This window comes from Lissotriton vulgaris, chromosome 7, assembly GCF_964263255.1.
Source record: "Lissotriton vulgaris chromosome 7, aLisVul1.2, whole genome shotgun sequence".
NCBI lineage: Eukaryota > Metazoa > Chordata > Amphibia > Caudata > Salamandridae > Lissotriton > Lissotriton vulgaris.
Genome location: NC_141695.1, coordinates 302,760,055 through 302,784,688, shown reverse-complemented (window position 1 = coordinate 302,784,688; position 24,634 = coordinate 302,760,055).

The following is a 24,634-nucleotide window of genomic DNA, read 5'->3' as shown; positions in this document are numbered from 1 at the left end:
ACACTGTGTAGCCTGCTGGTTCTACAACCATCATGTTGTCCGACCAGAAAATCACAGATTGATTACGCAGATGATGAGGCCAAACAGTCAGTGCCACCTAGATGGGAAAGAGTTCCAGAAAACCAATGTTGGCTGTCACACCATTCTCCACCCACCAAGCCGGCCAATGTGTGCCACCCATTCGTTCCCAACTATGGGAACAAATCCCAAACTGCCCGCAGCGTCAGTCCATAAACCTAACTCTGCAGAAGTAGTGGGAGGACCGGGCCACACTACCCTGTAGTTGAAACCCTCCCGAAATGCGATACAAATACGCATGTCCTAGTGAACCTCATACGACAGTCTTGTGTGATAGTGTTTTTTCTGGAGACCTGTCATGGCCTGTGAGATTGAGCGGGAGAATGGGCTTGCCATAGGTATGACTCTTAATTCAAAATTCAACTGACCCACCACTTGTTGTTGATGTAAGGTTACTTTGTCTTTTGCCAAGCATTGCTGCAGTGCTGGTCTAAATTTTGCAATTTTTTCCTTAGGTAACCGGAAACACCCCTGTACTGAGTCCAATTCAATGCAAAAAAATTCTATTGTGGTCGCTGGACCCATAGTCTTCCTTGGTGCCAGAGGAAGCCCAAAGGTATGCATGAGCATGCAAAATTCCTGCAATGCCCAAGCACACTCCAGGGAGCCCGCCAACCCCAAAAAGAGAAAGTCATCAAGATAATGCATGACATATTGGTGCCCTGTCACCTGTCTAAAAACCCATTCCAAAAATGAACTGAATTTTTCAAAGTAAGCGCAGGAAACAGCAACCCATGGGCATGCACATATCCATGTAGAATTTGTCACGGAATTTAAAACCCAGAAGGTGGTGATCCAGAGGATGTACAGGCAGCAGCCGAAAGGCAGACTCAATATCAGATTTGGCTAGCAAAGCACCGGAGCCCTTACCCTTAGTATATCCACTGCCTGATCAAAGGAGGCATGTTTCACGTTACAGGATTCCTCATTGATGGCGTCATTTATTTTCTTGCCTCTAGGGGCTGACAGATTGTGAATCAACCTGAACTCCCACTCCTCCTTCTTCGGGACCACTCCAAGGGGCGGTTAACAAAAAAGGGGTGACCCTGTGTCCCTCAGAACCTGGGTATTCAATAGTTAAACAAACAATGGTTCTGTTGGGTAAGACAGATAACTTGAACAACGCTCATAAATGTAGACAAACGAAAAAAAGCTCTCTGATACACAATGTGCGCTTTGAGAAATAAATGCTCAAAAGACAATGTCATAAGTTCAACCTGCTATATTATAAAATTATAACAAATACTTTTCAAAAAAAATCCGAATTACTACATTCAAGGATAGGTTTTCAATACATGACAAGACCGTCATACAAACATGAAGAAAAAATAATTTTTGTTGTGACTTTTTGTGAAGTTGTGCTCAATGGGTGTGGTGACATATATACAGTGCATAGGAATTAATACATATACATATATACAAAAATGTTTTTAATGGCTAGATGCTGTTTATCAACCAAGGATTCCTAAGGTTGTTGTGAGGATTCTGGTGAGTCTGGACCTATAGATGCGTCAACGTTTCGACCCTCATGCGCCCCTGTGGGGGGTCGCGGCGGGTCTTTCTCAAGACAAGGAAGGATGACAGTTCAGATAAACAGTCCTGCTGAGTGAACTCAGCAGGATGCGGACTGATGCGAACACGGAGAGCAGCCGTCCGTGCCCCTCCGTCTACACTTAAGATACCACGGGCCATTGTGCCACAAAGTTTCAGACTGAAGGTCCTCTGTCTGTTTACCTGAACTATCATCCGTCCTTGTCTTGAGAAAGACCCGCCACGACCACCCACAGGGGCGCATGAGGGTCGAAACGTCGATGCATCTATAGGTGTGGGCACCATAGGAATTGGTGTGGGGACCACCGGGATTGGTGCGGGTGCCACCAGATTTGGCATGGGCACCACTGGGACAGGTGCGGGGATCAATGGGGTACTTATGGGGATCACTGGTATTGGTGTAGGGCTCACTGTTGTTACTGGAACTCCTGAGGGACCTTCACCCGATGGGAGGGACCCTACAAGCTGACATGGCATTGGGGCGTTATCCTGATTCTTCCCCTTCCTGAGCCTAACCCACCTGGGGAGCGGATCTAATTCACCCCTGGGCTTTGGGGGCACTATGGTTCGCTTAGGCCTGCCTACCTCCTGACTCTGGCCTTCTACTCTTTGTTTGAGCTCTGCCAGGCTCTGCCCCAGTTTTTCTACCTTTCCCCATCTCCTGTCCATTGTCACCATCCTGCGCATCATTGATTCCAGCATATGTTCCATGCGGGAAAGCTTCGCGCACGCTTACGGGCCTTAGCCCCTGACCCAACAATTGCAAGGTAACTTATAGCCTGATAGGGAATAACACAGCGAAACAATGTTATCTGTTACCTAAATAATTCCTCTCACTGAGAGCCTCCTCACACAGTTTGTCTGGCCTGGAACCCTGCCCCGGATCTTACCTGAGCACCGTTGGGGGTACACAAACTGGCCGTAAGCACCACGCAACTGGAGCCCTACCATACCAGCTAGCCTGGGTGTTGGGCGAGTAATCTCGAGCCCGGCGGCCCACAGAAGCAGTGAAGTGCAGGGCTGTCTGTGTCCTCTTAAAGCGATGTTTTTAGCATTCGCCTCTTGATGCGCTGAGTCCCTTTGTTTCCACTTCATATAATGATAAATCAAAAGGTTGTCTTACACACTGGGCACACAACTAATAATGGCCCCTATTGTAACCTCTGACCTCCCACCACAATGTATTCAACATGAATCCCAGACAGTGACTATGCAAATAATGCACTTCCCAAGTCCAGTGCACATTTCTTTCCAAAACCTACAGCATATCCCCCTTGCTAGCTGTTTAAAAAACAAACTGCACCGTTCCAATGACTAAAATGTATTGTGCACCCAATTACTCATTTTCCACACAGTGATTCCACCGGTATATTTTGCTACAACATCACTCGTCTACCTGTGGCCCAAGACACACATGGATGGCACACACCCTCTTCTGCCTACTAATATTTTATCTAGCTGTGGGAAATTGTCACTTAATTCATCACCTTTAATGGAAAGCCAATCACCCGGTAGCCAGCTGGAGCTCTAACCAACTGTGCTAATCGGGCCCAGGCTGACTCCCACCAGACTTATGGTGCACAACATAATGGGGCGCCCGAGCACGCACTGTATTCCACACTTTGGCTCCCCTCGACCCCCACCTCGCTGTACCTATGTAGCGTGCGTGTGCACTTAGAAAGACCCAAGCGTCAACCTAGCAGTGTCGTCGGGACCGGCTCCAATAATATGCTCCCGATCTCGCCACCTCGCTTTAAACGCCACAGAGTTCCTTCGCTGTCCGCTGCTGCTTGCTTCCGGCCCGAACCTGCAGAGGGGGAAATAAACAAGAAAACACTTGCCGCGATCTCGATGTCCACCGCTGCATGCAAAACAATACCTTGCTCCGACGCGATCCTCGTGTTCTACCTGCAAAACAGAAGAAAGAAAAAGAATAACAGCCTCCTAGAGGCTGGGGGGGAGAGGCAGGACGTGGAGCGCGGGGTCAAAGAGGCAGACTCCCGCGCTCCACAACTTTTTAAAACCCTCCCTGGCCAGGCCGGTTCTAACTGGCCAGACCTTTGCTCCCCAGCAACCCGGAAGTGATTCAATCACTTCCGGGTCACTGTGGAGCTCAGGGTCCAATCCATGATCCGCCCCACCGCAGAAAGAGGGTGGGGGGGCCGGTGCCCTGCCTTGCTTGCGGCGGGGCCGATGCCGGCCCTGCCTTTCTCTTTACCAGCCTCTGTACCACCAACTATGAAGCACCAGGAAGAAGTATAAATGCTGCATTTCTTGTCAGGAATGGTGAGGTATTCCGATGTGCCTGGAGTCTGGAATGTGAGAAGGTGCAGCAGTGGGGTGATTAGGTATATGCCTGCTGGAAGTCTTTATTAAGTAGAGTATTCATACTCTAAACATTCCTGTGGTTGCACAGGCGAGGAGCCTTCATGAAAGAAGCCTGTAGATTTGGCTCTACCGCTACGGTGTGGGACGAAACTCTTTGGCCCTGATTTCTAAAGAGCCTCCACACACGGGATGAAGGTTTCACAGTCGTAGCAGAATCTCCATACTGCAGTTTCCCATTGCGGAGATCCCACCATGAGTGCAAAGTTCCCGCCACTACTGCGGAGCCTCTGCCCCGAGTGCGGAGGCTCTTTGTGAATTGGGACCTTGATGTTTTAAGGCCCCTAGTATAGGATGCTATAGTGAACCCACACAAACCACAAGGCTGTTCTATCTGGTACTAGGCCAGTTTTGAGCTGCTAGTGGGCAACTTTTCATGGGCCGTCAGTGTCTGAGTTGTGCATTTAAATTAGGCGGATGATGAATAGAGTTCAGAGGAACACAAGCAAGAACCCTTATCAGCCATTTTATGTGATTTCATAGGAAAACGATTTGATTAAATACCATTACTGAAAAAACATTTGATTGAAACCATTTAATGGAAATTTGTCACATGAATAGCATCTACCATTTCATAGAAACCAATTCCCAGAATGCTTTTTTTCTAAAATGTTATTTATGTGCTCATTTCTAATGTGTAAATGCAATTAAAAAAATAGTTATCTCCGTTGGATATCTGCAAGGTTCACATAGATCCTTTATCTGTATACTCCATGTCTATTTGTCATTCCCAAATTGCCTTTTTTGTGGAAGCATGTTGTTTTAGGGGGAGTAAATCCTCCTTTTATAAAACTATTTTGATTTTCGTAAAATGTGTCTTTCTTAAAATGTGTTTTCCGTAATATGCTTTCTTCAAATGCGGTTTCTTAATTTTCATTTTTACATTAATTGACAGAGATCAATGAGAAATATGCCGCAGCTCACCATTGATAGGTGATGTGTTAGGTCACATGGTGATACTTCTTTCCACATTGCATTGCTCCTCACTTTCACTGTCAATTCAGTAAACTACATGGTTAAAATCAGACTTCTGTTTGTGGGTCACTCCAGAGTAGATGTAGGACACTTCTCATCTTTACCTCCATGGAGGGAGGTGATGTCGCGGCCCATGGTGTGGTGTGTCCTTGATAAAGAATGTGTACCACAAGTGGCAGCATGAAATATACTAGACATTTTTGGGTCCCAGAATGAGTACATGTTTGACTCAAATATACCCAACTGCTGTGGCTGATTGGTTCTTGAGGAAACTGAGAAACTTTAACAGGATGTATGTTGTTGCAGCATGACCTATGTGAGCACCACTCACTACTTGAATTAAGTCTCTTGAGTGACTACTGTATGTGAGGGCATGGTTTACATATAGATGGCTGGCCAAGCATAATTTATGTACTTGCTGTGAAAATGATGTGTGCTATGTATGAAAAAATACACACTTTCAACCCATCCCAAAAAGAGACATCAGGACTGGAATTAGGAGAGGTTAGCCAGGGTAGTGTATCTGTCAACTCACCCTCATTTGAAGGGTTTCACACTTGTTTTACTCATGTTCATCCTCATAACGAGCAAAATTCCTCCATATATGTCAACGTGGTCACCTTTTATGCAAACCTGTTTCACATTCCTAAAAAGGTTATTTTCTCCATTCACTTTAATTGAAACACCTTCTTAAACATCTGACTTCACCTTCATTGGAGAATCACAGATTTACAGGTATGGGGGCAGAGTAGGACAAAGAATAACATACCTCTTGATACTTAAGTCCCTCAAAGCAAACAGTAGACAGGTCATTAATCAGACAAAGCAAAGTAATATACCAAACACCATAAATGAAACCACCAACAGAAACAGAACATTGTTCAAGACAATCAAGCACTGAATCAACTCTCTGCTAGACCCACCTATTTCTCACTCATCAGAAAATGTAAATCTCTTCTTCAGTGAAAAAATACATACAGACCGACAGCACATAGAATTCACCAAGACTGCTTAAATTCTAATACCCACCCTTTCCTGTAGAATCTCACAATGTCCAGCTTTCAAAGCATCCTCCCACATCTTGCTGACTCAACTCCCAGAAAGCCACTTCTTAGGAAGATGATGACTTAACATTATATTTTGACTAAGCTGTCCCTGGGCACACTTTCTTACCCCTACTTACTACTTTCAATGCCTTACTCACTCACTCAAGGCATCTTCCCAGAAGCTCTCAAGAGAGGCCAGATCCTACCACTCCTAAAGAAACCTACACTAGACTCTGATGACCTTGCTAACTACCACACCATCACTCACTTCAATTCATGGATGACATTATTAAAAAAACAGTCTGTGTTCAACTCAGGATCAGATATATTCTAATCATCTCCTGCACAACTACCAGTCTGGCTTCATATTACGCTGAAGCATTGAGACCGCTACTGTACACATCGTAAATGATGCCCTCTTGACCACATATGAAGATAACCCCTTCCTTCTGATATTGATGGACCTCTCAGATGCTTTTGACATTGTCGACCCTCCCGCCCTCATATTAACTGGGAGTCACTGGCAATGTACTTCACTTGTTCTTCTCTTACCTTTCCAAATGATACCAGTTAGTTCACATGGGCACCAGCAGGTCACAAATGGTCCTTATCACCTGTGGAGTCCTGCAGGGTTCCATACTGTTTCCTGTCAACTTCAACCTTTACATGGAGCCGCTTGGGCTCTACTCGCAGATAACAGCATGAAGATTCACTAATATGACGAGGACAAACAACTGTACTTGTAAGTCTCTTTTGCTTTAGAAATCGTACACCTCAAACACTGTTTGCATATCATCCAGACCAGAATATACAGTGCTCACTTGAACCTCAGCCCAACCAATATATAATTCTGTTATTTGCCAAGAACAATAAATAAGATAAAGTACAAACTGGGCTAAATAGCATGTACTTTGACGACTTCGAATCCCAACTTTCTCTGAATGCTCAGTCACTTGGATTCACCTTGGAAATCAACCTCACCCTCAAGAAACACATTGTCATAAAACGAAGACAGCCTGGGACCAGCTCTCTTTCTAAAGAAAGTCAAATAGTTTTTTCTAGTAAACAAATTCAGAATTGCTGTTCAAGCCCTTGCATCTGGATACATATTTAATAAAAACCACCATGACTAGTACCCCTGCTTTTCTTGCAGACAAGCTCACCTTCTCTGGTGGTTCTTGGCACACCTGCTGCCAGAGGACCATCAGACGACAGATAAAGTGTCAGTCAAAGTTTTACACATATGGCCTTAAAATGGAAACAAACTGAAAACTTAGCAGCTCTGGGAGAAAGGACAGATTAAAGAAGAGTGAAATATCAGTACTAGGAAAGCGACATGGTGAGGTAGAAGGTCAGAAATCAAGAAGACAGGGTGAAGAGCTGTAGAGTGTAGGCTCAACACGATGGAAGGTGAGGCAGAGCTGCTATGGACGTTGTTAGACCTCCCCATTTCTAACAGAGGTCAATTAACCAATGCAGGGAAGATGAGAGTGTTCTAACGGAGGCCAAGAAGTCAGGGTATGGATAACAAGAGGTGAGTCACTGCAGGGTAAAAAAACGGAGACCAAGCAGGCAGTGCAGAGAGATGGAGACCAAGATTAAGCATGAGAACTTTTTCTATTATGTAAGAGTAATCTCACATAGATCCTGAGCCTTTTTAGGTCTCGCCTACACTGCGCGCATGTGCTGCATAGGAGACCTAATGCCATCGGTCCCCTTTTTAAGCCACAACAGTTCACGCATTCCATTGCTTTGAATGGGAACGCGTGCATGTGTGGCTATTCCCTTGCGGGCTCGAGCGCTAACACCATATGTTTGTAATTAAATTGCAAACATATGGTGTCAGCGCTTGTTCCCGTAAGGGAAGCAGGCGCAGGCCCCCCCCTCTCTCCCTCCCCCCTGCTGCCAGGCCGAGGCGTGCGCCCTTGTGTTTTTGTGTCAGTCCCCCCGGGCACAAGCAGGCATGCACTTCTGTCTTTTTTGCAACCCGGGTTGAGATTGAAGAGATAAGCCAGAGGGGTGGGCCCGTGTGTGGAGGGGCCTCCCTTATGGCACCTGATGTAGCGTTGGGCACGGGATGGTACTCTGACAGTAGCGAGGGTCAACAGCAGCTATGATCCCACCCACTGGAGGAGAAAGCATCACACAGTAGGCAGCTGTGTGGCTGCGGTGCCCCCCCCCCCCAGTAGGTTGCAGAGGGACAGCCCAGGCCCCATCACACATAAGAGTCATCTCACTGTAACACATTTAAAAGTGACACTTCTGCCGGCCTGATTCTGGGGTGGCTGGAAGAAACACAAAATAGGCTGTCTTACCTGTGCTTCCCTGCACCTCTTCCCATCCATGCTCAGCTTTAATTTTCTTGTCAGTTTCGATTGCCTGTTGCCTGTTTCGTCTGCGCGGTCCAAAATCCAGTTTATTCATTACTTCTTGCAGGGAGATCAATATCTTAGTTAGTCCCCTAATTGGTGTGGTTTGCCACCCTAAAAGGGGTAACTCAAACTTCCATGGGTGTATGTTTCTTCGTAGCTGCCAAGTTTAGAGATTAGAGATTGCGTATGTCTGACATTTCCATAATTTCTGTGTAATTATGAGTGACCTTCAACGACCATGAGTGACACTTTCTCGAGATCAAAATCAAGCAATGAACAAGAGGCAAACATATAAATGTCAGAAATTACACCCATTTGAGCAACAAGAACATCCAAAAAGTTATTAAAACTGCTGCAAAGCACCAGGGAACTAAGAACAATGCAGGATGGATGAGTGTGCATGCCATCCTTGCAGCACATTTCATGTTAGTAACCCTTTTATTTTCACACACTCTTATTAGTAATGTGACTGGTAGCACCCTTTCTCAGTCCTGCATGAAATCATGCATATAAAAATTCACATCCGGTATTTGACATCATGATGAATGAACCAACTACACGTGTGCGGCAAATAAATTAGTGTGACAAAAGACCAATTTATTAAAAACAAGTGTAGACTCTCGTGTGTATTCATATCGTAACGAGCATTGGTAATGCATTGTTTTCACTTGTGATTAATAAGCTGTTTTTTGTATTCAGATGTAGCTTAGTTAGAAGTTGCGCAATATAAGTTACTGAAACCATAATGCTTTCTCACTGCATTTTAATTTTCTTTAGAAATGTCACTATGTTGAGACCTGTGTTCCTCTTTTACACAGATTCACAATTACAATAGGCATTATCTTGTTTTATACTGCAATCAAAATAAAATAAAGCGGAACAGGACGGTAGATGACGTGTGACATACACTGCACACAGACTGAGGATTTGCTCATGTGTGTCTATATACTCTTAGACCCGTGCACACATACAGTGGTATGCACACAGCAGCGCACGCACACTAACAAACATATAGATAGATGCACAGCACAGCGTGAGACACGCAAACAAACACACACCTACACGTGTTACCATCCTTGTGGCTGTAAATACACACGAGCACGCACTCGGTACACCGCGCTCCACATACACACACACTCAAGGTTAAACTCACATGCATACAGTGGCACAGACACAGAGTGGGTCACACACATGAGCAAGGTCAGTAATTGTCATGTACAAACCCACTCGCAAGCAGCGTGACTCGCAAGCGCAGTAGTGCATACACTCACACTGTTACATGCTTAAAGTAGCACACAGTCTACGATGCAGTGACACATGGACTATTACTATGAAGCACACACTTAGACAGACATACCTAGGCACGTGCAACGAGCACGCTTGATTTCAGATTTGGACGTAGCATTTGCTGCGTTCTGTGGTCTGAGAGGCATTTGACACACACAACCACCCACCTTTAGCCCATACACACAGAAGGTGACAGCGCGGGCTGCCTCCTATATCAGCTTTAATGCGCTCTTGTTCTGCCAATTAATTAGCCTCCGAGGGTAGGGGCGGGCGCACTTGTGATATGCCCCTCCCCACACCGCCCGCCTGCTGGGATGCTCGGGCACATTACAGACAGAACAGCAGCGGTCCCCAGGCCTCCAGCTGCCTAATAACTGAGCTGTCTGCAGCCCGGCGGGGCACAGCTGGGACCTGCCCCACCAGGCTCAGCAACAACAGCTCCCATAATCAGCCAGGCCAGCCGGCCACTGCGAGGCGCTCTTTAGCGGGCACATGGTGTGACTTTGGACACTTTTACCCGTGTTAAAGTATTGCATGCCCCCCCCCCCCCCAACTATACACCCCTGTTTTCAAGTGGAAGCTGGAGTGCATCTTACTCATCCTAGAGACTAATTACTACTCTGATTTCAAGTGTTTATTTGGAAGGGGCACAGAAGTTGCAATTATGTGTTGCATGATTTCTTATCAGGCACATAGCAGCAAACACCTGGGTAGGTCAAATGCATGATCTACACAGCTCAAGCATTTAAAAGGATTTTATTGTCTACTGGACTGTTAGAACTGGCACCATTGGCATGGGTCTCCCTTTCATTTTGTTGCTGTTGCCTCATGTGTTTTTGCTGGTGTTAGCTGCTCAGAGCACTGTGCCACTGCCAATCAGTGCCACAGTGCAAGTGCTCCCTGTGTAAATTGCTATATAGATTGGATTCCATGATTGGCTTATTTGGTTTACTGTCAGACCCTAGTACAGTGCACCAGGAGTGCCCAGGGCTTGTAATTCCAAATGCTGCTAGTGGGTTTGCAGCACTGGTTGTGCCACCCACAGAAGCAGCCTTGTAAAATGTGTCCTATTTCTGCCATTGCAGAACCTGCATGAAATCTGGTACTGTCATGCTGACTGGGCAAGTGCACCCACTTGCCAGTCCCTAAACCTTCCCTTAACTTCATATTAGTCACCCCTATGGTAGGCCCAAGGGCAGGGTGCATTCTAAGTATAAGGTAGGACAAGCCCTGATGTGTGTGGCATGTCCTAATAGTGAATTACAGCCATTTTCATTTTTCACTATTGCAAGGCTACCTGTTCTCCATAGGCCAGAATGGGCTGTTGGAATTAGTACACTCTATGATCCTAACAGACTCAGAGAACATGGTAGAAATGCGAGTTTAGTATGCCTGAACTCAGAAAAATAAAATACATCTTTTAGTAAAGTTTATTTTAATATTCTGTGTTTGCAAATACCACTTTTAGAAAGTAGGTATTTGCTTGCCTAACCATTTCAGCCCACCTCTGCTAGGATGTGTATCTGCTGTCAGATTTCTGTGAGTGACAGGGCTGGAGGATTCCAGGAGACAGGCTGGGCCAACCCGGTGGTGAACAGAGAGATTTACATCCAGATGGGTGGGAGGAGTGCTCCTGGGCTTTACTTTTAACTTGTGCTTAAAGATCTCCAAGGGTCTATGAGTGAGCTTGCCCCTGAACGAAGTCCCAGGACCAGTGGACATCACCTGCCTCGCAATCCGCTGCTGGAAACGCTGTTTTCCGTAGCTGCCGAGGCCGGGAGCTGTGTGCCTCGTACAACCAATTCGGGACAAGCAACGCACCGTACCCAGCCCATCCGCCTCAATCAACGCGACTCTACGCCTCGAACGAGCCGTACTTCACACCATGACTGGCCGACGCGTACATACGCATTGCCTCATCGTATCATTGTATTTGGGATGACACATACACTGCCGCCGAGTTCGAGTCTGCCGATCGCACCGGGAAGGGGATTGCGCTCCGTACGTCCACCTCACACCGCATCCGAGACTGAACATCACAGCTCCCGCAGTACGGCTCGCACACTGCATCGTAAGCTGAACGCATCGCACCCAGCACCGTCCGCCTCAATCAACGCGGCTCACCGTTCTACGCCTCGTACAGACGACTCCAACGAGCTGGAGCTCGCACCGTGACTGTCTGACAACGCTTCTGCAACGCCATTTTTTTACATCGCCTCGTCCGGGCAGACGCATCTCTAAAGGTACTGTGTACGACTTGAACCCCATCCGAGTACGCATCGGACTGAAGTGTCCGCTGCGCTGATTAGACTCTCTGTTGTATTTTTCAGTGCCATAAGTGCCGGACAGAGAGTACGAATCGTACCAGACTTTAAAAACTTCGCAGTTATCAAGAACTTTGCAATGTTAATCGTATTGTGGTCATTTTTGCCGTTATTTGGGTCTTGTGCTAAGCCTTATATAAAAGTAACTATTTTTATTAAAAAAACATTGTGGTGTCCATGTGTAGTGTTGTCACTAAGTTACTGCATGTGTTCACAAATGCTTAACCTACAACGCCTCTAAGATAAGCCTTGTCTGCTCACGTCACACTACCTAGAGGGTAAACAGGGGTTATTTCTTAGGGTAATCCCCTTGTCATGGCTAGAGGAGAGGGTCCCTGCTTGTCACAAGTACTTACCTGTGCCAACCAGAGACCCCCAAATCTAACATTGACCAATAAAACTAACATAGTCCAGTATACCAATCAAATTGCTCTCCAATGGCACCAGGCAAAGCAGACGCTCCCTCCAACAGATCACCAAGCGCACCCAGCTGTGCGACTGCAATCAACAAACTTATCAACCTTCATTGGAAATATGCACCACTCAAACAAGATGTATTATTCCTTCCAATCTGGATGCATCCATTGTCCAACTTAACACTGCACTTCCTTAATGTGTAGTGTTAGTACTTCTTCACATGCATGTCTTATTTAATGTGCAGTGTTACTGCTTATTTGCAGGTAAGTCATATGTGTGTCATTTAATGTGCAGTACTAGTACTTTTTCATTTGCAATGCCAATAACTCAAACATTCCCTAATGCGAGACCTATTGCATTGCAAATGCTTGTTTAGTAATGAAATCACTGTGGCCTTTTTCCAGTTATTAGGCACTGTACCTGAATCAAGGGATTTAGCAAATAGTGTCTGATATACTGAAGCAATAATATCCGAGATTGACGTCAAAACATGGGGGGGTATCGGATCCATTGGGGAAGCTGTCTTGCAGTTTGAAAATGCTGCTGTTACCTCCTCCACTGGTGGTACTAAAAACGTAAACAGAGGGGAATGTTGTGGAGCCTCCACTGGTTCTGCAACCACTGGACCAGTCAGAGTATTATTATCCTCTGTCAAGTTTGCCTGGATATTTATAATTTTCTCCTAAAAAAAATCACTAAGGTGCGAACAAAGGGACTGGCTGGGTTCCAGCGGGGGAGAGGTAGCTTTAGAATCAGTAAAATTAGATACAATTTTGAAGATCTCCCTCCTATCATTCTTGGGCTCTGTAATGCAGTATGATTAAAAATTAATCATGTGCAAGGGTAAAAGCCCAGGCAAAAAATAAAAAACAAATTGACTGGCAAGAAAAGATATAAATGACAGAGGACACAGCATAAGGAGAAAGAGACTCAAAGACAAATATTATATGATAACATGAGAAATTTAATTACACTTATAAAAATTGATATGGACATATTCAATAATACACATAATTAAAAAAAGGGGAAAGTTTGTTTAAAAAGACAAATCTTCAATTTAAAATTTATACAGTAATCAGGGAAATATTGACGCATTGATGATTCACGAAATTAATTGAAGAAGCTGATTCCTGTCTTCTTTGAGTCTCTTTCTCCTTATCCTGTGTCCTCCGTCATTTATATCTTTTCCTGCCAGTCAATTTGTTTTTTTATTTTTTGCCTGGGCTTTTTTCCTTGCACATGATTGCTTTACCCTGACCCAGAAAATTTATCCCATTCAGGGGGTCCTTGTTGTTTTACCATAAGTATGATTAAAAAGTGCCACGAATTCTCCTGATATTTCTTATGGTAGCCTTTTAGGGACCGTATGTAAATGGCTTTTTCAGAGTTGGCGTGTGTCCACCGCCATGGTCTTTCTAGTTTCTTACACGCAGTTCTTTCCGGGGCTAGCTCCTTAGTGAACCAACAACCTGAAAACACCTTTGTCTTCTTTCTAGAGGATGAAGTAGGAGCTACAATATCAGCCCCCCTTTAAGCCTGGCACTAATCGCACTGTCCCCTTCCTAATGGGATCTTGGATCTCGGGTTAAGAGTCCATACGGATACCATTTAACTCATCCAGATCAGCCCTGCTCCAGCATCTACTTTCAAACTGCGGCCATTTAATCCATCCAGGTTCCAAGGGAAAGGTAACAGGAAGTGGTCTGACCAAGGCTTTGGCAGAGGGGATTCCCTTTTAAGAGAAGTATTAGAGAATATATCGTCAATCGTATGACCAGTGATATGCATGGGCTCTGTAGTAGTTTCCACTAGGTTGAAAGAAGCTAGGGATACCTTTAGGCGTTTTGATAATGGCTCTTCTACCAGCTCTAAGTGGATATTAAGGTCTCCAAGCAAGGTGAAATTAGAATATGAAATGCATTTAGGGGCTAATACTTGACCCAGGCAAAAGATAAAGTCTCCTGTAATGATCTTGGTGGGGGATAGACTAAAGTCCCAGAAAGCAATGTTGTCTGTCAATGGAAAAGCTGAAGCCCATGGATTCGACTCCAATAATCCCATCAGACTCAAAGCTCTTCTATTCATATGTTCTTTTAAAAGCTATCGCCACCCCCCACCTCTATCTCCCACCCTGTCAGAGTGCACACATACATAGGCCTCGGGTATGGCCAAGTACAACTCAGGACAGGCATCCTCCTTAATTCAGGTTTCTGTCATAGATAATATGTCCAATGTTTCCTCCTTTAAAAAATGATACACCTCTAAGGCATGTTTATGCAGGGAGCAGACATTTATTAACGTTGCCTTAATATCCCTTGCCTTCCTTCTAGCCGTCCAGCTCTCCCTTCCTCAGTCCCTCTGTCATGCCCTGCTCGCCCTACATCCCTCCTCCCTGCCTCAGTCCCTCTCCGTGCCCTGCTCACCCTGCTCGCCCTACATCCCTCATCTGTTCCTCAGTCCCTCTGCCATGCCCAGCTCGCCCTCCATCCCTCATCCGTGCATCAGTCCCCCTGTCCCGCCCATCTCGCCCTCCATCTCTCCATCGCTCATCCGTGTCTCAGTCCCTCTGCCACGCCCAGCTCGCCCCCATCCCTCATCCGTGCCTCAGTACCTCTGCCACGCCAAGTTCGCCCTCCATCCCTCAATGCCTCATCCATGCCTCCGTCCCTCTGCCACGCCTAGCCCGCCCTCCATCCCCCATCGGTGCCTCAGCCTCTCTGCCTCGCCCTGCTCACCCTCAATCCCTCATCCGTGCCTCAGTCCCTCTGCCATGCCCGGTTCTCCCTCCATCCCTCCTCCGTGCCTCAGTCCCTTTGCCATGTCCTGCTAATCCTCTCATCCCTCATTCGTGCCTCAGTCCCTCTGCCATGCCCTGCTCGCCCTCTCATCCCTCATCCATGCCTCAGTCCCTCTGCCATGCCCTGCTCACCCTCCATCCCTCATCCGTGCCTCAGTCCCTCTACCAAGTCCAACTCAGGCTCCATCCGTCATCCATGTCTCAGTCCCTCTGCCATGCCATGCTCGCCCTCCAATCCCTCATCTGTGCCTCAGTCCCTCTGCCATGCCCTACTTGCCCTCAATCCCTCATCTGTGCCTCAGGCCCTCTGCCATGCTTTGCTCGCCCTCCATCCCTCATCCGTGCCACAGTCCCTCTGCCATGCCCTGCTCGCCCTCCATCGCTCCAACCCTAATCCGTGCCTCAGTCCCTCTCCCATGCCCTGATTGCCCTCCATCCCTCATCCGTGCCTCAGTCCCTCTGCCATGCCCTGCTCGCCTTCAATCCCTTATCCTTGCCTTAGTCCCTCTGTCATGCCCATCCCTCCTCCTCCGTGCCTCAGTCCCTCTGCCATGTCCTGCTCGCCCTCAATGCCTCATCCGTGCCTCAGTCCCTCTGCCATGCCCTGCTCGCCCTCCATCCCTCATCCGTGCCTCAGTCCCTCTGCTATGCCCGGCTCGCCCTCCATCCCTCATCCGTGCCTCAGTCCCTCTGCCATACCATGCTCACCCTCCATCCCTCATCTTTGCCTCACTCCCTCTGCCATGCCCGGCTCGCGCACACACGCAGGTGCTGCCAGGATGCCCCTCGCGCTCTGTCTTCTATTCTTGTCCTCAGATGCTGCAGAGCTGATTCCGACCTGCTTCTATTTTTAGCTCGCTGGCAGCACGCTCGCCACCGCTCCCTCCAAATTCTGCACCTGCAGCAGTGTGCAGGCTGCAAGACCTCAAGGAGTGACAGTCCAGGCCCAAGAGTGAGTAACTGTTTTTTTAACTCAAGGAGGAAGTATGCAAATCCTACGAACAAGTGTCCAAGCTCAGGAGTGAATGTCCAGTGAAGTCTGAATGAGGGGATCTGCAAGCCATCACACAAGTGTGCAGGCGCATAGTGCCAACATCGGCCCATACCCCAGCCCGCTTACAACAATTTCTCATAATACCCGACACCATACATTGTTTTGTTGGAGAAAGTTGTTGCAGCTTTATTTGCATAAACATTATGACAACATGTTGGGTTATCTTACGGGCGATCCAGGGTCAGGCAGCCCCTTGCCACCTGCCCACCTGATGAGCCATAAACCCCTGGGGTGTTATCCGCGGGGTGTTGTCAAATTGGGGAAGGGCTAGCCCCTTCCCCCGGCAGACCTTCAGTCCACCCCTTATTCATGCCCCTCCCCAATACAAGGGGCGGAGCATTGCGGGCAACCCCCGGTTGCTCAGGTCCACAACCGCCCGTAGGACTAACGGGGCGCCGTCGCTCCTTCAGGATCCCACGCGAGGACCTCCCTGGGGATAATTGGCTCTTGCACCCTTACTGTGCTCCTGTAGAGGGTACCCTTCTGTACCTTCCAGCGTTGGATCGCCCTGTAACTCCGCCTGCAACACAAAGCAAATAGTATTAGATCAACGCCCCCCTCGCTGCTCGACCGCCGGGTTCGCGGTAGGGAGGGAAAACAGTGTTCGGGCAGCCTGCACCTCAGGGAGAAGGGAGAGGGTCCGTCCATGTCGCCAACCCGGGATTCAAAGAGGGCGCCAGGCGGGCGACCCCAGGTCATATACCCCATGCCCCGCCCTTCCCCCGCTGGAAGTGACATCACAGGGGGGGACCCTCCAGGTCCCCGACACTAGACCACTCCTGGGGTCTGTGCCATCATGTGGCACTAAGGGTGGCCGCCCTCTTAGGTGGCCCCTTTCGGGGGCCCAGGGCAGCCTGGCAGGAGTGAGCATTCAGGGTCCCAGAATGAGTGTATAAGCCATATCATCAAGAGCACAGGCTAGAAGAGCAGGTGCCCAGGGCTAGCACTGAGTGCCTACGCTAAAGAAACGAGCCGTACTATAAGTGCCCTGGCTCAAAGAGTGAGTGTACATGTTCACCAGTGAGTGCTTGGCTGAAGTGGTGTGTGTGTATACATTATCAACAAGTAATCAACAAGTGTCTAAGCTCAAATAGTGAGTCTACGAAGCCCCGACTAAGTGTCTAGGCTCCAGGTCCGAGTATACATACTCTACAAATAAGTGTCCAGGTCCGAAGACTGAGTGTCTTGGCGCAGGAGTGAATGTTCAGACTCAAGGTACAGGTCTACGGCTTGAACAACAAGGAAACCGGGTCAAAGTTTCAGGACTGGGTGCCCGGCCCAAGAGTGAGCAATCTGAAGAGAAAGCGCCCAGCCTCTAATCTATTGTCCAAATGTTTAGAGCAATATATGATTGTGCCACGTCAGAGTGTAAACGTGCAGGCTGCAAGAGTGAGCATTCAGGCCCCGATCAGAGGGTGCATATGCTTAAAATACCAGTACCAGTCGATCTGTCCCCAAGAGAGCGCGCGCACATAGCCAGCAAGCGAAGGGTGAGAGCCCCACACGAGCCAGCACACGCCCGAGTCAAAAGAGTGAGTGTCCAAACAGGAAGAGTGTGAATGTGGCCTGGGATCGCTAGATCTCCAGGACTCCGGTGCGCACTACTATTAAATTATAGTCAATGAAAACGATAAACCATGTTAATCTTTGTTCTTCAACAAACAAGTTTAGTCAATAAAGATTCATTCATGTCATTTTTAAACTTTACATCAAATCAATTGTATCATGAAAATCACAAATTCATATACAGTTCATAAAACGCGAAACAACACAATTACATTCGTAACCCAATGCATTTCGGGGTCAACGCCCCTTCGTCAGGGGTCTAAAGAAAAAGAAGAAGAAAAGAAAATAGGAAGCTCAATTAGTATTGGTATTTTTATAGAATAAAGATCTGCTATTAAAGTGATAGGTTGATCACCTTACCCTAGTAACTGGTTGTCTTAGAAGTATAAGTGTTGTAAATTAAAAGTAAATCTGCGTTTCCAGGTGGGACCAAGTTATCTGTGAATAAGTTGAAGCATATGTATAAGATGACATTCGTGGTATTACTTTTACCCTTTCCATTTGTTTGACAATCAGTTTTTCCGGATATCCTCTATCGAGGTAACATTGTTTTTGATATTCAAGTTTCTTTGCACATTCTACTTGGTCTGATGAGATTCTTTTTATTCTCATGAACTGAGAAATTGGAAGGTTATCCTTATATTTTAAAGACGTTCGCGAGCCATCAGGCAAAAATCCTGGACTCGCAGGTAAATGCTGTTCTTACAGAGCACGATTTAGAAACAATCAGTGTGTCTAGTAGATCAGGATATATATATTTTTATCCGCTTAAACCCATTAGAATCCATCAGTCTGACTTCGTGATCTCAACCAATCAGGTGAGCTACATGCTTTTACGCATAAACGCAAATTATAAGCATGGAGAGGAATGTCATCTTATACATATGCTTCAACTTATTCACAGATAACTTGGTCCCACCTGGAAACGCAGATTTACTTTTAATTTACAACACTTATACTTCTAAGACAACCAGTTACTAGGGTAAGGTGATCAACCTATCACTTTAATAGCAGATCTTTATTCTATAAAAATACCAATACTAATTGAGCTTCCTATTTTCTTTTCTTCTTCTTTTTCTTTAGACCCCTGACGAAGGGGCGTTGACCCCGAAATGCATTGGGTTACGAATGTAATTGTGTTGTTTCGCGTTTTATGAACTGTATATGAATTTGTGATTTTCATGATACAATTGATTTGATGTAAAGTTTAAAAATGACATGAATGAATCTTTATTGACTAAACTTGTTTGTTGAAGAACAAAGATTAACATGGTTTATCGTTTTCATTGACTATAATTTAATAGTAGTGCGCACCGGAGTCCTGGAGATCTAGCGATCCCAGGCCACATTCACAGTTTATTGAGTTCAGCAGGCACTAATCTGGTGCTGCACACATACCGAGTAAACTTGAAATAAATTTGAAAAAACTGAGTGCATTACCCTCACCTCCATACATATCAAACAGGAAGAGTACCATGTCTAAAGAGAATGTCTGACACTGGTCTATCCAGGCCTGAAGAGCAAACGTCATGCCTCGAAGAGTAAGTGTCCTCATCAAAGTCGAGTAAATGCTGTAAGAATGAGTCTATTTCTCAGAAAGGAGCGAGCCCTGAACACTAAAGAGCGTTTGTAGGCCAGACGCGCCCGTATTCAGCCCCGCAGAGTGTATGAAGAGATATAATTCACGCTCAAAGAAGAGCACGTGCCCTGACCTGAAGGGTGAACAATGAGCGTCTCGGACATGGAGCTTGCACGTCATGATGGAAGAGCGCGTGCTGCGCCAGGAACTGCAGGCCATAAGCTAAGAACTAAGGATCATGCTAACAGGCCCCGAGCTTGAGTGCAAAGGGCAAGTCCAGGTTTCAGAGCAACAAGACCCGCCCGCCAATGAGAATGGCACCAGCTGCAGCCAATGGGGAATGGATATTACTTGTACGCAGCAAGGACAGCGCACAGTCAGAGTAGAGAGGTCACACTCAGCTGTAGCAGGTCACACTAAGCAAAGAGAAGCCCCGTTCAACCCTGAGAGGTCACACAAAGATGTATGGAACTGCGGGATGAGGGAACAGGCAGAGGAGAAGCGAGTAGTGGCCACACAACATGGATGGGATGTCATACTTAGCAGTGGTATCTGTAAGTGGAAGAAATCCGAGAGCAAGAGAAGGCAAACACACTCTAGAGAACAAGAGAGAAAAGGAATCCCCTTGAATCCCGGGGCGCCCACAGGACTCACTAATTCCCACATGCGTCTTGGTAAATGGGATTTGCTTTACGGCTCCAGTCATGTTTTTCGAGCACAATATTGGAATTCGTGTTAATGGTTTAAATAGTTCCAGATTCTGGGTGGCTTCTCTGACCCAATAGAATATTAAGCAGAGCTCTAGGGTGAAGGAGGGAGTCCTCAAACCCCCCCTGAGCTCGAAATGGTGGAATAAGTGCTCTGCCCAAGTCGCAAGGGCCATTGCATGGACACCGCAGGGACCGTCCTTGATGTTCCCTTGCACATATGAGACATTTTGGGTGTTCCATAATCCTTAGGTTCAATCATGGTAAACTGGGCAGAGAGGGTCCTCTGGCTCCCAGGAGGCTCACTTTCTCGTTCCGTTCCCGGTATTCATCCTGCTTAGCCTTCGTCTTTGTCCTTCAAATTGATAAAGCGCCTCTCCTTCTCAAACCTTCCCACAAGTTTTCTTCTAGGACAGGTACAAAAGTAGGCTGACTCCACTATCGTAAACATTTTATCGGCCTTGGAAAGATAAAGCAAGTCTGGGTGTCCATCCCCTGGCTACAGGCTGCATCTTAGTTGAGCTGCTGAGCTCCTTTCAAGTTCATGGTCAACACAAGGAATCGGCTCTAGAAGAACAGTTCTAATTCAATGAAGGCTACCTTCATAAATCATAACTCCCACCTGCCCAGGGCAGTTCATGTTTCATGTGGCCTTTTGTAATGGCTGACCTTTTCTGGCTCCTTTAAGAGGGAGAATGATGGAGAGTGACTCCAGCCTATCACCCTTATAGCATAGGGATTAGGACTATAGATAGGATCCCTGCCTTTTATATAGTAGAGTATTTTCGTGTCCCTTTCTTTAGAGTACGGCTTATGAATTCAAGTTAGGGGATAGATACATAAGTATTAATCATGATTTGCCCATTTGCTAACGTGTTAGGATATTTTCCATGGAGTTATGCATATTGCGGGCCCTGTAGGCCTTAAACGAGACAGACTCCATCTTGCCCTCTGCCCGGTAGCTCGAGAGGCCTTCTAGGTCAAGTGTAATGTTTTAGTTTCAAGCTGTTGTTCGCTTGGAGAGAACCGGCTCAGGCTGGCCCTTATCGAAGGAATGTATTTTTCTCCACTCCGAAGACACAACTTCAGGCCGGCCGGCTGGGAACGTGTCCTTGGTACGGGGAGGTACAAGAATTTGGTGGGTGGCAGGTTACTGGCCGTAGCTTTCCATGAAGGAACAGGCTTTGATATTAGTGAAGGTGTTAGTTAGTCGACAGTCAGTTCGTAGGCGGCATCTAGCCGTTAGCATCTCTGCCATTAATTATTTCATGGCGGACAGTCGCCATCTTTGAAGTCCGAGAAAGATTTAAGACCGAAACTCTCTGAGAAAGACTGAAGGAGAATTAGCGCGGAGCGCACTGAAACAGAGAGAGAGAGAGAGACGGTAGCTAATAACCAGCAAGGTTCCAGTGGCCTGGAGGGAAGCAGACGAGGTTGAGCCGAGCGGTGCAGACGTGTACTTGTGACGGCTGGGGTGTGACTGCGAGACGAGCCAGGACACAGAGACGAGAAGGGAACCTAGATGACTGCCGAGTCCCGACTTCACGTTAACAAGGTGATATCCGCCCTCTTTATAATAAGCGCGCATTCTAATCCTTACCTTTTCCTTTTCTTGGCATAATCCGTGTTACATAGTATTGTGTTATATGTTATTGACAATAAATACCCTAGTTTCTAGTAAACTGATATGTGCCGTGTATTCTTGTTCAATCTTGGTAAACGGTGCTTCTAGGTGGTTGTTGTTTATATGAATGGATGAGTAACCCCAATCAGGTAAGTGGTGATCACATAAATAGGGAGCGAAGTGGACCTTCGATGCCAAGGATAGTAGGCACATTATACTATTTGGAAACCGTACTAAATTCTATTATTATAGTTTTATCCCAAGTAGACAAAGGAGAAATTGTTCCGATAGGTGCTCATAGGAATGTGGTCGTCGTTGATATGCGGCGTTAGTGAGAGCGTTGGGTTGGATTACCAGCGCGTATACCCACAGGATTGTGGCTTGTGTAAGTGAGAGCGCTGGGGGGGATTACCAGCGTGTAGGTTTGCCGGATTGTAAACCGTTTGGAAAAGAGAGCATTGGGTTCTGCAGGCCCATGTGTAGACGCACCGGATTGTGTGTCATATCTGCCCTGGGGTAGATCAGTCTGGGTCGGAGTGGCCGCGAGACTAACTGATGTGAATAAGATATAGTAGAAAACCTATGCATGTTTTATTGCTATTTCCCCATCCTTAGGTACGACTTGTATATACATATATATATATCTATATCCATTGTGAATACGTTCTAAGGAGGGAGGTGAGTACGTTCTGGCTGGGTTATAGGGGCCCCTAGGGGCTGATCCCATCTAAGCGGAAAATCCGGCCATTACATCTGGCGTCACGAACTGTTTACGAAGCCTGTGTGCGCTGTATTGTTTTGATCTTGTTGGTTTGCGCTCGGCTCGTACGTATAATATTTTGTGTATAATTGTGTATATAATTTCTGTGTGTCAATATGTTTGCGAAAAAATCACCGTCGGTTTTCAAGTTACCTATTCAGATTCCCGGCTGGGAGTCTACGCCTTACGAGGCTTTGGCCCGTGAGTGGGCTGATTGTACTGGTTTGAGTGAAAATTGGTCTTCTTGTTTGGAGCAGGCGGAGCCTGCCGATGTGGTATCATGCCTACAGAAAGCACCAGTAGTGAAGGGTGATGAGCTTCCTATTTTAGGACGCAGAGGTTGGATTGTTCTTAATGCATACAGAATTCTTCATGAGAGGTTTGTTCAGCTGCAAAGGCAGTTTAAGGACATGGAAGGACAGTGTGTTGAGTTGCAAAATGCGCATACTCTTTTGCGTTGTCAAAATAAATTGCTTGCCGACAAACTTGAAACATATCAGACCATAGCCGGAAGAGCCGCGGTCCGCATTGCACGATATAAGTACAAACATCGTCGTGGTCGTGTATCTACACGGAAAGTGTGTCTGGTCGTAGCAAAAGCCGGAATGGATTGGAACCCTGATGAGTGGGATGGTAATATCTGGGATTCAAATGCTTCAGACTCCTCGGCTGAGGAGGGTGATAAGCGTGAATCTTCTCGCTCCGGACGTGATTGTAAATCTACTTCTTATACTGATACGGTTACTCACAGCGACCGTGCTCACTCTTCCTATTCGGATGACGTATCTTGCCCCGATTGTTCTGTTAAATCTAAGATGCAGGCTTCCTCGGAAGCTCTTCCTGAGGTTTCTGCTCACCCCGTGTTTCGTCGCAAATTACAACAAGCCCCTGGTAATCCAGCTGGTATTGCTTTGGATTGTATTGAAGACTTTACTCAACAGGAGGTTAGTGACATTTTACAACGATTTCGACAACGGCCTGGTGAGGCCTTGCTTATTTGGATGGTGCGCCTTTATGAACTCGGCGCTGCCGGTATTATGCTTGATGCTGTTGATTGCTTACGCTTTTGCTCTTTGAGTTCTGATTCCACTATTCAAGATCATTTTCGGAACTATAATGGTGCTGGTCAAATTACTTTGCTCCAGCTTGCGTCTGACGGCTGTAACCACAAATATCCTACTGAATCTGATTGGCCTGTTAATGACAAGCCATGGTACACTTTGCGCGATGCGTCGCAACGTTTGAAGGAGGAAGTCATGAAAACTGCTATCTTTCTTAGTACTTCTGACAGATTGCTGGATGGTCTTTTAACATCTTCTGTGCGTAATCGCATTATACGTTCTTCGCCTGTTGCTTACAAGCAGGTCATGATGACTTTGTTGATTAATCAAACTGGCAATCCTTTGTCTGCTGTGCTTGAATCTGTTCGTCAGCTTGGTGAGCTGGGTGAGTGGTTTAAACCTGAAAGACAATCTCGACCTGAGGGTCGTACTGCTGGGGACTATAAGTTCTCTAGACGTGACATGTTTCTTGCTCTTATTGCTGATGGTGTCAAAAGGGAGGACATTGACGGTGAGCCTAACAATCGCTTATGGGACATGTTTCGTAAACGTGGTTTGGATCGGAAGGAGGGTGCCCGTCGTGTGCGAAAGAATGAGTATGACCGTGGTTCGGATGACAGTGGTGATGAGAGACGACGTGTGGATTCTGATCGCCGTGATGATCGGCGTTATGAACGTGATGTATCCCCTCATCGTAATTGCGAGAGAGGGTGAACATGAAAGAGGGAGAGATGATCGTGGTTCCAACCGACATAGAGAGGAGAGGAGTTATTCCCCTGAAATAAAAAGACGGGAGGATCGTAACAGACTTTCTGACCGTAATTCACAATATTTTGAAAATGACAAGAATCCGTTTCGTACTGGAGACGGATATGAACAAGACATTTTGATACCGAAGAAAACAGAGAGCATTTACCCTGATTTGTCTTGGTTGACAGAACGCAGGAAAAATTACTAGGAAATAGGTCAAGCTCCGGTACACAAGTGGGCTCACAGAGACAACAGACCCTATGTAGATATTGAGATTTTTGGGAAACATCGTAATATCCAA